The following is a 12,356-nucleotide window of genomic DNA, read 5'->3' as shown; positions in this document are numbered from 1 at the left end:
GAGCAGATCAAATTTATAATCCACTTAAGAAAACTTATCTCATACAAACAAATTATATGCCCACATCATGTACAAGGTTCCTGGATGTGTCTAGTGGACTGCTAATTTTCCTGATTCTTATGTACTCTGAGAACTTCAACCGACTGATATTGGCAACAGCCCTGCATCTATCTGAGAGACAGTTATTCTACTGCAGTACCTTTCTAGAATCTTAATGACCGTGTAAATTACGTAGTCATTTTCATAACAAATATTCTCAAAATTAATGATTCAATGGTACCTCTGAGTCTTCCCAAAAATACTTAATTCATGCATTACCTCATTTGTGGTCAGATCCATATGCTGGCTTCACAACTTTTATTCCCTTTCATTCACATATATCACACGGCATTACTCAAAATTATGAATCAGACAAGCCAATCAATTCTGGTGCATGAGAATTCTGCCAATATAGTAAATATTTCTCAAAACTTGATTCGTTATTTTATCAAACCAAACTTTTGGGAAAAAGACAGAGATATAGTTTCTCTACTGTATTTTCATACAAATCCTCTCTCCTCTACTAATGACTACAACTGCCTATGCCTAAGATAACTGCAAGAACTTAATCGATTTCTAACAATGTCAAGCCACTGGGTAACAGGACCTGACATACAGTATTGGGACACTGGGTTGATTCACAGCAGATTTTGCTTATAAGTCATTTTTGTATAAGACATTTATAAAGGATAAGCTGGGATTCCACAGGATTAACTGACACCATCTAAGTCTAATAAACTACAAATTTTCACTCCCATAACCAATGGAATTCACTCTTTGATGTCTAAGAAAAACTAACTTTTACTCTTTTCACGTTTAAAATAAATCCAGCCTTCAACTAACCTTCTGATTGTTCAGTCACTTGAACCAGCAATCAATAATAGAAGGAAATACATTTTTGAACAAACAGAAAATATGCTCAATATCTAGTAAAACCTTACAAGGGGCAAAGCTAACTATAATTTTATGTGCAGGTACTGTGTGAACAAAACCTAGCTCCAGGCTAATCTCACCAACTACTGTAAAATGAATGAATCAAAAGGTTCCATAACTTTCTATCAAATGTTACAAGATGAAATATAAAAGAACAGATTAAATAAAAGGATAAACCAAATTACAACAGTGCATAGTAATACATCTAGTACTAATCTAAATTAAGAGAGCTAACCTGACAAAATCAATAATGATGATCACCAACATTTATAGGGCGTTCTATTTTGAGAATTCCTGGAAGGCATCACTTTAGCTTATTCCAGGCATTTTTAGCACACTTAAAATTAACTGATTTTTATTCTGTCACTGGAAAATTATCAATGAAAATTTCTCTCCTTCAATATAGCTTACTACCCGTTACGGGTTGCTACAGGAGTAAGAGTCCGCTGGCAAAGGACATTTTAATCGACAATATCATACACTTAATTTATGATTTTTTTGAGATTTTTCAAAAAGTTACCTTATCTAAAATTTTGGCAATTGTTTTTTTTTTTTTACTTCAAAGCGCAAAGACCAGTATATTTATTAGACTTCAATAGTGGTCTAATATATTTAAGAGCAAAATTTATTATTTTATTAGATTTCCTGGTGCAAAAATGTGTGGTTTTTTTATTTATGAGCACAAAAGTTAGTGGCTTATAGGCCTTCAGTGAGCATAAATTAGTGTTTTATCACACCAGTACATTAGTAACTGCAGACATTTTTTAATGTTTTACGATCAGGGAATTTTTTTTAAAGTTTTCATATTTAAGTAAATTATCTTTTATTATTTATCATTTGCGATTACTTTTACGCATTTACTTTGTCACAGAAATGCATAAAATATAAAACTTCCACATAAAACTTTAGAAATACAATTATAAACCCAATGGCATCATAAGTAACATGTAAAAAATTAAACAATTGGAAAATACAAGTAAACAACTAGACAAGAAACAGCTTGAGATGCTTATCAGGTGGGCCTTACACAACTCTTGATTGCACCATTGGCCATAATTTAAAGAGAAAAAAATAAATAAATAAAAAAGAAACACTTGCTCCCCTCTTTGGCAGAAGTTTTAAATAAATATAAAACTAAAGAGATATCCCGGAAAATCTTTCCACATTACTGGATGCATGAATATAAGTAATACTAGCTCCTGCACAGAGGGATATTTGCTGTGCTTTCAAGTTTGATTTGGTACGTATATGAAATATAAATACCGAGCATGTAAATTACTAGTTAAGATGTAGAATATTACAGACTTTCCTCAGCTACTGATAAACAAAGTCCTGCACTAAAAATCTACAATTCTTCGAAGATATGGTAGCACTTACCTTTCTGGAAACCAGCACAGTAGTACTTACTTGTGTTCTCATAAAACTACTCAAGACTGAGATCTGTTGATGCTAGATTCCACATCTATGAACCAGTTCAAAGAAACTTAGCTATTCGATGAAACAGGAACCAAACACAATAATCTATTCATAACTATTATTGAAACCAAAATACACCTTTATCAAGGAATCACTGTAACTATTGTAAAGTAATGAAATACAAAACTAATACCAAAATTCACTGGCATGATCTAAGACTCTAAAATGAGCACTACATCGTGCTAAGACACAGGGGCAGAGCCATTATTGTTTTACTTATAAAGGGTACTTTAATGGCAACTTCTCGCCTACTACCTTCTCTCATTGTACCTAGAGGGGATTCAACTTTTAGTGTCTTTGTACTATCCTGTTATGTAACCTTGGAGAAGGTTGTGGCTTAAAAGTTTGGGGAAGCCTGTTTTTTTTTCTAAAAGTTAAGACTAGCACAAACTGAGTCACAATCATTATCAGAAGCTGAAAAGAAATAACACCTACAATATTCACTTTCATTTAGACGAGAAACGATGCTATCTAATAATTTAATGACATATGGAAACTCTGACTTCACAATTTTGCATGACATGCTTAAAGAGGCAAAAAAAATCTGTGAGGGGGGATCAAATGTTGAATTAAATATTAATGTTGGAGGTTATTATGTCATGTGAGTTTATTTTAATTGACAGAAGAGATGAAGTGAAGAAAATATTGATAAATTTCCATGGCATATGAGGCATGCTAAGGAACACATAGTGGATGAGAGTGTTGTGCTTAAGCATGTCAAGTGGATTACATGAGCGTCGTCATTACTAACCAAACACTCCATCACGCTGCACCAACCACCATGAAAGAAGACTTTTATTAGACAAGGGTATCTACTCAATTATTTCTTGATTCAACTCTGAAAAAATGCTTAGCAATATGTCTTCAACAGCCATTTCCTGGAGGGGACATTAAAATTCTGCAAACAAAGCAGGTTATTCTACATTGTAATCAGGCAACATCTTGTTTTCCCAGTCTTCAAAACACTTATATTCTTCCAATATTATTTGGCTAGGTGGAAAAAACTGACCTTATTATGCAATTCTGGTTTGAAAAGTGCATATAAATGTCAAGTGCCCATTCAACATTCAAAAACCTATTTCAAAAACAATGAAAATTTGTACAGAGTACTACTACAAAACCATAAACACTACTGGTGACTGTAAAATCACCTAAAACATTCCAATGTTCCAATTTGCTAATTTGATCAAATTAACTATATTGTCCTTTTGCTGGTTTTAAGACTGAGGTAAATTCTCCTATGTCAAAGAGGAAAACAGAACACCTGACTAAGTAAATATAATAGAAACACAAATGACAACAAGATAAAAAAAAAAAGTACTTATGGCAAACAGCTTCAAAGTGGTATACGAGAAAATACAAATCATGTACAATAGTGTTACTATAAAGGACCTAATTTGTAAACTATAAAATTTACATATATTACTCAACTTTTAAACTTCAAACTGCAATCTTGATCATAAATAATGTAATAAGCTTGGCTTCAAAGATAAAACCCTGAACAATCCAGTATAACATTTTCATACAAAAGCCAACTAGAGAGACAATATTACAGTAAGTAGCCCTAAAGTTATTATTGGCAGTAGTACTGCCTTACTCTCTTACGAAAGCGTAATTAGTCTTCCATATACAGAACTGTATCTATAAAAAATCTACCTCCCCTACATAAAATCCTTTAGCAAAGGAAAAGCATCTTTATAACTGCTCCTATGCACTATATCATATCAAGTAACAGTTGAACGTTTTTGATATAAAACGTATAGAAGATACACAATAAACATGAATCAACATTATTAAAGACCTATTACTTCTCAAATACCAGTTAATAACTTCTTCAGTTGTAGAGCTACTAACATTCATTTGTTCATATAAAGAAAAATTGCTTCCAAAAATTATCTTACAACATGGATCAGCTACAGGATACTTGCTTGAAAATTTCCAGTACTTTAACCAAAAATGAGACCGACAGTCGTCCAACCCGAATTTGAAGGTCTCGGGTATTGTGGGTTTAACGTTACTAGAGCATAATTTAAAATATGATTCCTAGATCCTGCTTTCACAGCAACTCCAGCTGCATTACACCCCAGACTAACATGTTCATATGAGTAACCTGGACAGGGAACTTAAAACATATAAAGGGGGCTAATTCCTCAGCTTTTATGCCAAGCCAAAACTGCACACAACTATAAAAAATAAATCAGCCATATGAAAATCAATACATACAAAATACAAGTGTGTCTTATCAAAAACACCTGGGAAAACATTCACATACTTTTCAAAATATGTAATTTAAAGCTTCATTTTTGTATCTGTATATGACTATGAAATTCTCTTATTTACTACTTCAATGCAGCCAGTGAAATGTTGAAGTTTCACATGATAAATTTGGTCACATTGGGATTTCATGGCATATCAAAGTTGAATGCACTAAAGACATAGGGTAACATATTCCTGAAATTTTCTGCTCTGTTATATTAGTTTCAAAGTTATACTTAAGACTTGTATACAAAACAATTTTTCCGACACATTCTCCCTAAAAGTATTTTACATATTTATCGGAGATTGGAGATAGAAACCACCAAAAATTTATCTACGTTGGTTAGATAACAGTAGTAATTTCATTCTAACAGAATAGGGCCTTTAGGCCTACCAGTTCCACACTTATACGAAACAGCCCCTCCACTCAACCAAAAGGGTTAGATACACCAGGCTGACTTAGGGAAGGCTTACATTAGTGAAATTCCACTAAACAACCTCTGAAGAGGAAGGGCTAGACCCTGTTCCAAAGACTTGGAAGCATGAGAGCAGTTGACACTCTTGTCTACCATTGAAAACCCAGAGATTGAACTGGTATAGCCAGAACTAGTATGAAGTGTTGGAAAGAATTACAGATGGCCCATGTCTCCATCTGCCAAGAACCGAACACACATGGCCAGCAAGCAAAGGTGCAAGAGGACATACCATATTAGGAACCAGGTGTAGAGTGCATGTGTATGTCCGTGTGTGTTTTGAACAGTTGGCTGAAGCAAGAGTGACAAGTAATTAAGAGTGATGGGCACCACACTAGACTGTGACAGTGACTTTGTGACTGTCCAAGAAACAGGACAAAAGGAGATAATTTGGACATACTCCTACTGAGCCTGAACAGTAGGCTGGTAAGTAGTACACCTTAACCCTACCATCTGTCTGCCTCTCAGAGGATAAGTCCTAGAAATTAGCACCTTAAAAAAATAAGAAACCTCAAAACTGAATGTGTATAAAAACTGAGGAGACATAATTCCAAGTCACAAACACCTCTGATAGTTCAACTTCTCAGACACCAACAATACTGACCCATACACAAACAAATAAGCACAACAATTTTACCAAAGAAAGCCTCAGTGTGACGTGAACGCAACAGCAGACAAATCAGAAGTGGTTTCAGCGAGGTAAGTGCTGGGAATCTCCACCACACAAGTAGCTATTTTGTTAACAAGCTTCAAAGGTCTCTCTATCATAAGATGGTTTTTATACTTCTTATAAAATAATGTATAGGAATTTTACATTTTGCAAAAGACATTCAGCATTTTTTGCCCTGAGCTCAAAGCGACCAAACTCATAGACTATTGTCATCATTTACGGTTTATCTGTTCTATTAAATCTTTTCACATCTAGCTGTCTAATGATGAAGCAGCTGCGACTGACCACAACTAAAAGATACAAATACATATATTAAACCTGAAAGTAGTGTAACACTTAATTCTATACATGCTGGGTTAAATAACCACTGAATGTCCTATCAGTGTGGTAATAAAAAAAACAGCAGGTTATCCAGCGCAGTAAAACTTATTTGTAATGTAGAAGACCTGCATAACAATGACTAGCTACAGTGAGTCAACTAGTGGCTCCTTCCTTCCCCTAGGAGTAGTAGTACATTCTTTACTTATAATTGCTGCCAGGAATCACAATATTTTGCCAGTTTTAAATTCTTCACATTCCTTGCTGGTCACAGATACAATGTACTTAAATGCAGAATATCAAGATTGTTGCACCACATACAAATACACTAGTTTCACTATCAACTAATGCTTATACAGTAAATCAACTTGCACTCATTAAATTAAACTGATGACTACTGATGAGTTATAATCCAGTTAGAAAAGATGCATATGATACAAAGGTCTACGACTCATATCATTTGGAGTCGTTTCTCACCTCAAAACACCACTAAGTTAGTAGACATGAAGACTGTGAATTGGACATTGCAAGGTGTGTATCCACAAGGTGCTTATTAATGAATGCAAGTAGTGTGTACTACAGATGTTTTCCCAATTTTCTCTTACCGAAATCTCAGCCAGTTACATTACTGAGACAGCACTACAGCACATAACTAAAGGACCTACCAATACATTAAGTAGCTCCTGTACCTGCATGAGTTTTAAGGAAAATTTGTTACAAATGACAAAAGTGAAATACTACCATGAGCCATTGACATAAATAAGTCATAGAAAAAGTAAGCACAAGACAAAAAAGATGGAAAAAATCCACATAGAATACAATCACCCCACCACCTCTTGTTTACATGCAGTACTCTGTAAGTAATGAAATCACCATCCTTTCTTTTTTTTTTTTTTTTTGGACAACACTGGAGTGCTTTCTCCACAGTGAACTATAATAAATCTGAGGTACCTTGCAATCTTACCTTAATATTACTTTATATTACTTTCAAACCATTCTAGAACAACAGTGTTTTCATGGAAAACATGTTACCTGTAATGTAAGTTCACAATGCCAACAACAATTTTCAGTTAACAGTGATAAAACCACACTTCATGATTTCCCAAGTAAATTTCTCTTACATTACCTTATCCTCTTCTGTATTGTAATAGTTTTAGCTGTCCCAATATAAAAAAGTTGATGAAAGGACTATTTAAATACCTGCAGACCACAATATTACAAAGTTGATTTACTGTCTTTCAATCCACAATTACAAAGCCCATTTGCAACATTAACAAGGCCATCTAATTCATGATCTTCCAGTCCAACTTGATGCACTAGACATGGTAAGCAATGCCTCAATGAAGAATATATTACAGTATCAGAGGATGCCTGAAAACTGCAATTTTAATTTTTCAATACGTATACACTTTAATATCTACTACTGAAACCAAGCTAAGCCAAGCCAAGCATTACAAGAACAAGGAAAGACATTTCTTAAGCTGCACTTTATATCCACAGCCACAGAGGCATTGACAATCTGCAGTATCCCTAAAAATGTCAAGTAGCAAACCACCCACTTACCAAAAGAAAATTAATTTCCATTTTCAGAACTCTGAATAAAAGAAGCAAGCCCTACATTCATTCAAAAGATATCAAGAGTCAGAGAACAGATTGGAATCTAACATAAACAGACCAAAGTAAAGACAGAAAAGAACATTAGGCATCTCCAAACCTTAAAACAAAAGCAATACTACAATAAAAAAAAATTAAGAGCCAACACTCACCATTGAAGGACCAAAGATGCGCAGGCAGGGAGTGAGTTGTGAAGACCCTTCCTAAGCCGAGCGTCGTGAGAGGGCCGTCCAATAAGTACTCCTCAGGGGAGCTACCGTCCGTCTCACTGCCAGCCCCTCCACCTCCGCCCCCTGCTCCCCCTCCAGCCCTGGAGAGAAGGGCTGGGATGGTTAAGGGCACGTTTGCAGTGGTATCCTGGACGCTCGACAGAGATCGGGCGCGTCCGCGATCTCCAGTGCGGTCTCTAGATGACGCACCGCCCCCGCCCTGACTGGCTGAGCGGAGAAGGCCAAGGCCAGAGCCACCCTCTGATTCGGCTGTTCCTGAAAGAAAAATGACATTTTTATAATAATATAAAGTTTCACTTATACTTACCCGGTGGTTACATATAGCTGTCGTCTCCTGACGTCACGGCAGAATTTGAAATTCGCGGTAGCGCTAATGGTTTGACAGGTGATCCCTCTACTCCCGCCCTCTACCGGGTACCGGGAACCATTCCAACAATAAATCAGAAGTTTCATGCCTACCTGTCCATATGAGGGGAGGAGGGCGGGCTTCGTTATGTAACCACCGGGTAAGTATAAGTGAAACTTTATATTATTATAAAAAATGTCATTTTCATTATATAACTTACCCGGTGGTTTACATATAGCTGATTGACATTTAGGTGGTGGGACAATGGCAGCTAAAATAACAACTGTTGGAATTATCCGAAGATATAGGTTCCTTACCTTTAAAGACCGCTGACTCAGTGGTTACTGCCTCTGTAGTCTGCTGGCCTTTATTGTACCGACAGGATATATGGATCCGTGTGTCGGACACAATAATAAGTACTTGCCGTTGAGGACGTGACCGTAACGGACAAGACTATAATGCCCCTGCTCAGGGCGCAGTACAAATCACCACAAAATACAATGAAAAACGATGGGATCACCACAACCGTTTAAGAAATACACCAGACATTAAAAGACTGGAAAGATACTCAAAAAACTCCTGTATCTTCAGACAACCTTAAAATACAAAAAAAACATAATCAAGGAGAAAAAGTTAGTGAGGATGGGATACATCCTTCTCTCCCTCACCCAATACCGTGTCAGTCACAATGAATGGCCCCAATGTACTGCAATTTTCATATGTGGTTTGCAATCTGTCAGTAATGATGCGAAGACAGAATTGCTTCTCCAATATGTAGATTTTAATAATGTCTTTCAAAGACAGATTACGTCTAAAGGCCATAGACGTAGACACTGCTCTAATTTCATGAGCTTTGACTTTAAACACTTTGATATCTGAGTCCTGACATTGTCCGTGTGCCTCAGAAATCAAATTCCTTAAAAAGAAGGACGAGCGCATTTTTAGAAAGAGGACGAGAAGGATCTTTCACTGAACACCACAGGTTATCACTCTTACCTCTTATACCTTTGGTCCTTTGCACATAATGTCTAAGTGCTCTCACTGGACAGAGAAGACATTCAGGCTCATTAGGCCCCACTAACTCCGAAATGTCTTTATAGAGAAAGAACGAGGCCAAGGACGTGAGGGATTTTCATCTTAGCCAAAAAACCCAGCATTGATGAGCAAACAATGGCATTGCCCATAGCGAATCCAACCTCTCTTTATCAATAGCATGCAGCTCACTGATTCTTCTAGCTGATGCTAAAGCACAAAGAAAAAAGGGGTCCTTCCTGGTCAGATCTCTAAAAGAACTAGAGGAGATCGTTCGAATCTATCTGACATCAGCCATTTAAGAACTACATCCAGGTTCCAAGCTACTGTTCTTGACTCCTTTGTCTTGGTCGTATCAAAGGAACGAATCAGGTCTGAGAGGTCTTGATTATTAGAAATGTTTCTAATCCTCGATGTCCGAACACAGAAGACAACATATAGCTCTATAACCCCTAATCGTCTGGGGTAGAAAGCTTCTTCTTCTCACGAAAAAGAAAAAGAAGGAAGTTAGCTAACTGAGCTATAGAGGTCTTAGAAGACGAAATTCCTTCTTCTTTGCACCAAGCTCTGAATTGGACCCACTTAGCTTGGTACACTCGAGCAGAGGATTCTCTTCTGGGTCTAGCAATAGCCCTTGAAGCTCTCTTTGAAAATCCTCTCTTTCTGAGGAGATGCTCGACAGTCTGAAGGCGACTAGTCGAAGAGCGGACAAGTTGTGATGGAACTCAGAAAGTGGGGCTGTCTGAGTAGATCCTTCCTTAACGGTAACTCTCTCGGAAAGTCCGTCAACAGCAGTAGTAGATCCGGAAACCATTCCCTGGCCGGCCAAAAGGGGGCTATCAGAGTCATCCTGACGTTCTGATGACCTCTGAACTTTGCCAGAACTAATCTTAGCATTTTTGAAAGGTGGAAAGGCATACAGATCCAGATTTGACTAGTCCAGAAGCATGGCATCCACTGTAACGCCTCCTCGTCTGGAACTGGGGAGCAATACAGTGGTAGACGAAGCTGTCTTGTTTGTGGCGAAGAGATCCAACTGAGGACATCCCCAAATCCCCCAAACCAAAGCTTCTTGCATATTTGAGGATGTAACGTCCACATCTGTGGAGAGACTTGTCCTCTCCTGCTGAGAATGTCTGCCTTTACATTCTTCGAGCCTTGAATAAATCTTGTGCTCAAGACAACCTTGTTCTCTTTCGCCCAAATAAATGAGTAGGTCTCTCGCCGCCTCGCACAGAGAGAACGAGTGTGTCCCCCCCCTGTTTTTGATGTAAGAGAGAGCCGTGGTGTTGTCTGCTTGAACCAGCACTACTTTGCTCTTACCTCTGTCTTGAGGTGCATTAGAGCCAAATGAATCGCCTTCAACTCTTTTAGATTTATGTGCCAGTTCTCTGATGAATCTGCCAAAGTCCCGACACTTCCTTTCTCCCCAGAGTAGCTCCCCACCCTTTGTCGATGCGTCTGACAAAAGAGTAAGGTTGGGCTCAACTGGCTTAGAGAACAAGCCTTCCTCTAGCCTTCCTTCTGATTTCACCAAAGTAGGTCCTGTTTGATTCCTTCCGAGATGGGGAACACGAAGGAGTCTGGGAACTTCTTCCTTTGCCACTTCTGCTTCAAGTAAAATTGAAGTGGTTCTCATGTTGAGCCCTGCCCAGACTTACAAATTGTCTATTGAAGCCAAGGTTCCTAAAAGGCTCATCCACTGATTCGCCGAGCAAGTTTGTCTGACGAGAAATTCGTCTATTTTGTTCAGGCATGAGTCGATCCTTTGGCGAGACGGAAAAGCCTGAAAAAGAAACTGAATTCAGTCTCACTCCTAAATAAAACTATCTCCTGAGAAGGAGTGAGACATGACTTTTCCTTGTTTACTAACAAACCTAGGCTTTCCGTCATCCTTAAAGTCTTTTGTAGGTCCTCCACACACTTCTGTCTGGACCTTGCCCTGAGAAGCCAATCGTCTAGATACATGGATATTCGTATCCCGTCTAGATTGAAGCCACTTTGCTACTGACGACAGAACTCTGGTGAACACTTGTGGAGCTGTCGACAGGCCGAAGCAGAGGGCCCTTGAACTGATAAATGCGGCCCTGGAACACGAATCTCAGGAATCTTCTCGATTCCGAATGAATCGGAATATGAAATAAGCGTCCCGAAGGTCTATGGAAACCATCCAATCTCCAGGATGAAGAGCTGCTAATACCGATTGGGTCGTTTCCATAGAAAACTTCGTCTTCAGGACAAAGACGTTCAGGGCACTGACCGTCCAAAACCGGTCTCCAACCCCCGCCCGGGGGCCTTCTTTACCAGGAAAAGGCGATTGTAAAATCCTGGTTTCCTGCGGAGAGTCCACTAACTCTATGGCCCTCTTTGCCAGTAAGGCGAGAACTTCTTGATGGAGGGCAGCAAATTTTTCGGAGTTCTCCGAGTAGGCTGACAAATTCACAGGAAATTCTGTGAGAGTGCTTGATGAACGGAATGGTGTATCCTTCCTTCAGGACTGGACCGTCCAAGGATCCGCTCCCGAGATGAAACCAGGTCTGCCAGAAAAGGTGTAATCTGGCTCCTACTGCTGTGTGGAGGACTACGGGCCTACTCTTGATGGAAAGGGAGTGGTTTTAGAAGAGGCTCTACCTCTCCCACGAAACCTGAGGAAGATCGAACGGGAGCTCTCCCTCGAAATGGTTTAGGAGCTTCCGTGGAGGGAGCACTCCGGAGAAGCAGAAAGAACCGGAGCTATCTTCCTGGGCTTCTTCACTGACTGTGATAAAAGATCCTGGGTCGCTTTTTGTGTTAAAGATTGAGCGATCTCGCTCACAATCTCTTGCGGAAATAGGTGTTTCTTGTCCAAAGGAGAGAAGAGCAAGGCAGACTTCTGGTTCGATGAAACCCCTTTCGACAAGAAGGAGCACCAAAGCTGTCTCTTCTTCAACACTCCAGAGGCGAAAATGGCAGCGAGCTCCGAAGCTCCA

General features: G+C 38.6%; 1 protein-coding gene and 1 long non-coding RNA gene across 2 annotated transcripts in view; both read right to left on the bottom strand.

Moving 5' to 3' along the window:
• The window catches only part of LOC135203319 (uncharacterized), a 319,432-nt gene that overhangs the window by 214,014 nt on the left and 93,062 nt on the right, over positions 1-12,356 (bottom strand). The window lies entirely within an intron of this gene.
• Positions 7,908-12,356, bottom strand: part of LOC135203318 (uncharacterized) — a 28,240-nt gene continuing 23,791 nt past the window's right edge. The window contains exon 3 of the long non-coding RNA XR_010311924.1: positions 7,908-8,264. This is a non-coding gene — a long non-coding RNA (uncharacterized LOC135203318). The remainder of the gene's footprint in view (positions 8,265-12,356) is intronic.

This window comes from Macrobrachium nipponense, chromosome 36 (assembly GCF_015104395.2).
Source record: "Macrobrachium nipponense isolate FS-2020 chromosome 36, ASM1510439v2, whole genome shotgun sequence".
Classification (NCBI taxonomy): domain Eukaryota; kingdom Metazoa; phylum Arthropoda; class Malacostraca; order Decapoda; family Palaemonidae; genus Macrobrachium; species Macrobrachium nipponense.
This window is presented reverse-complemented; position numbering and strand designations above follow the sequence as displayed.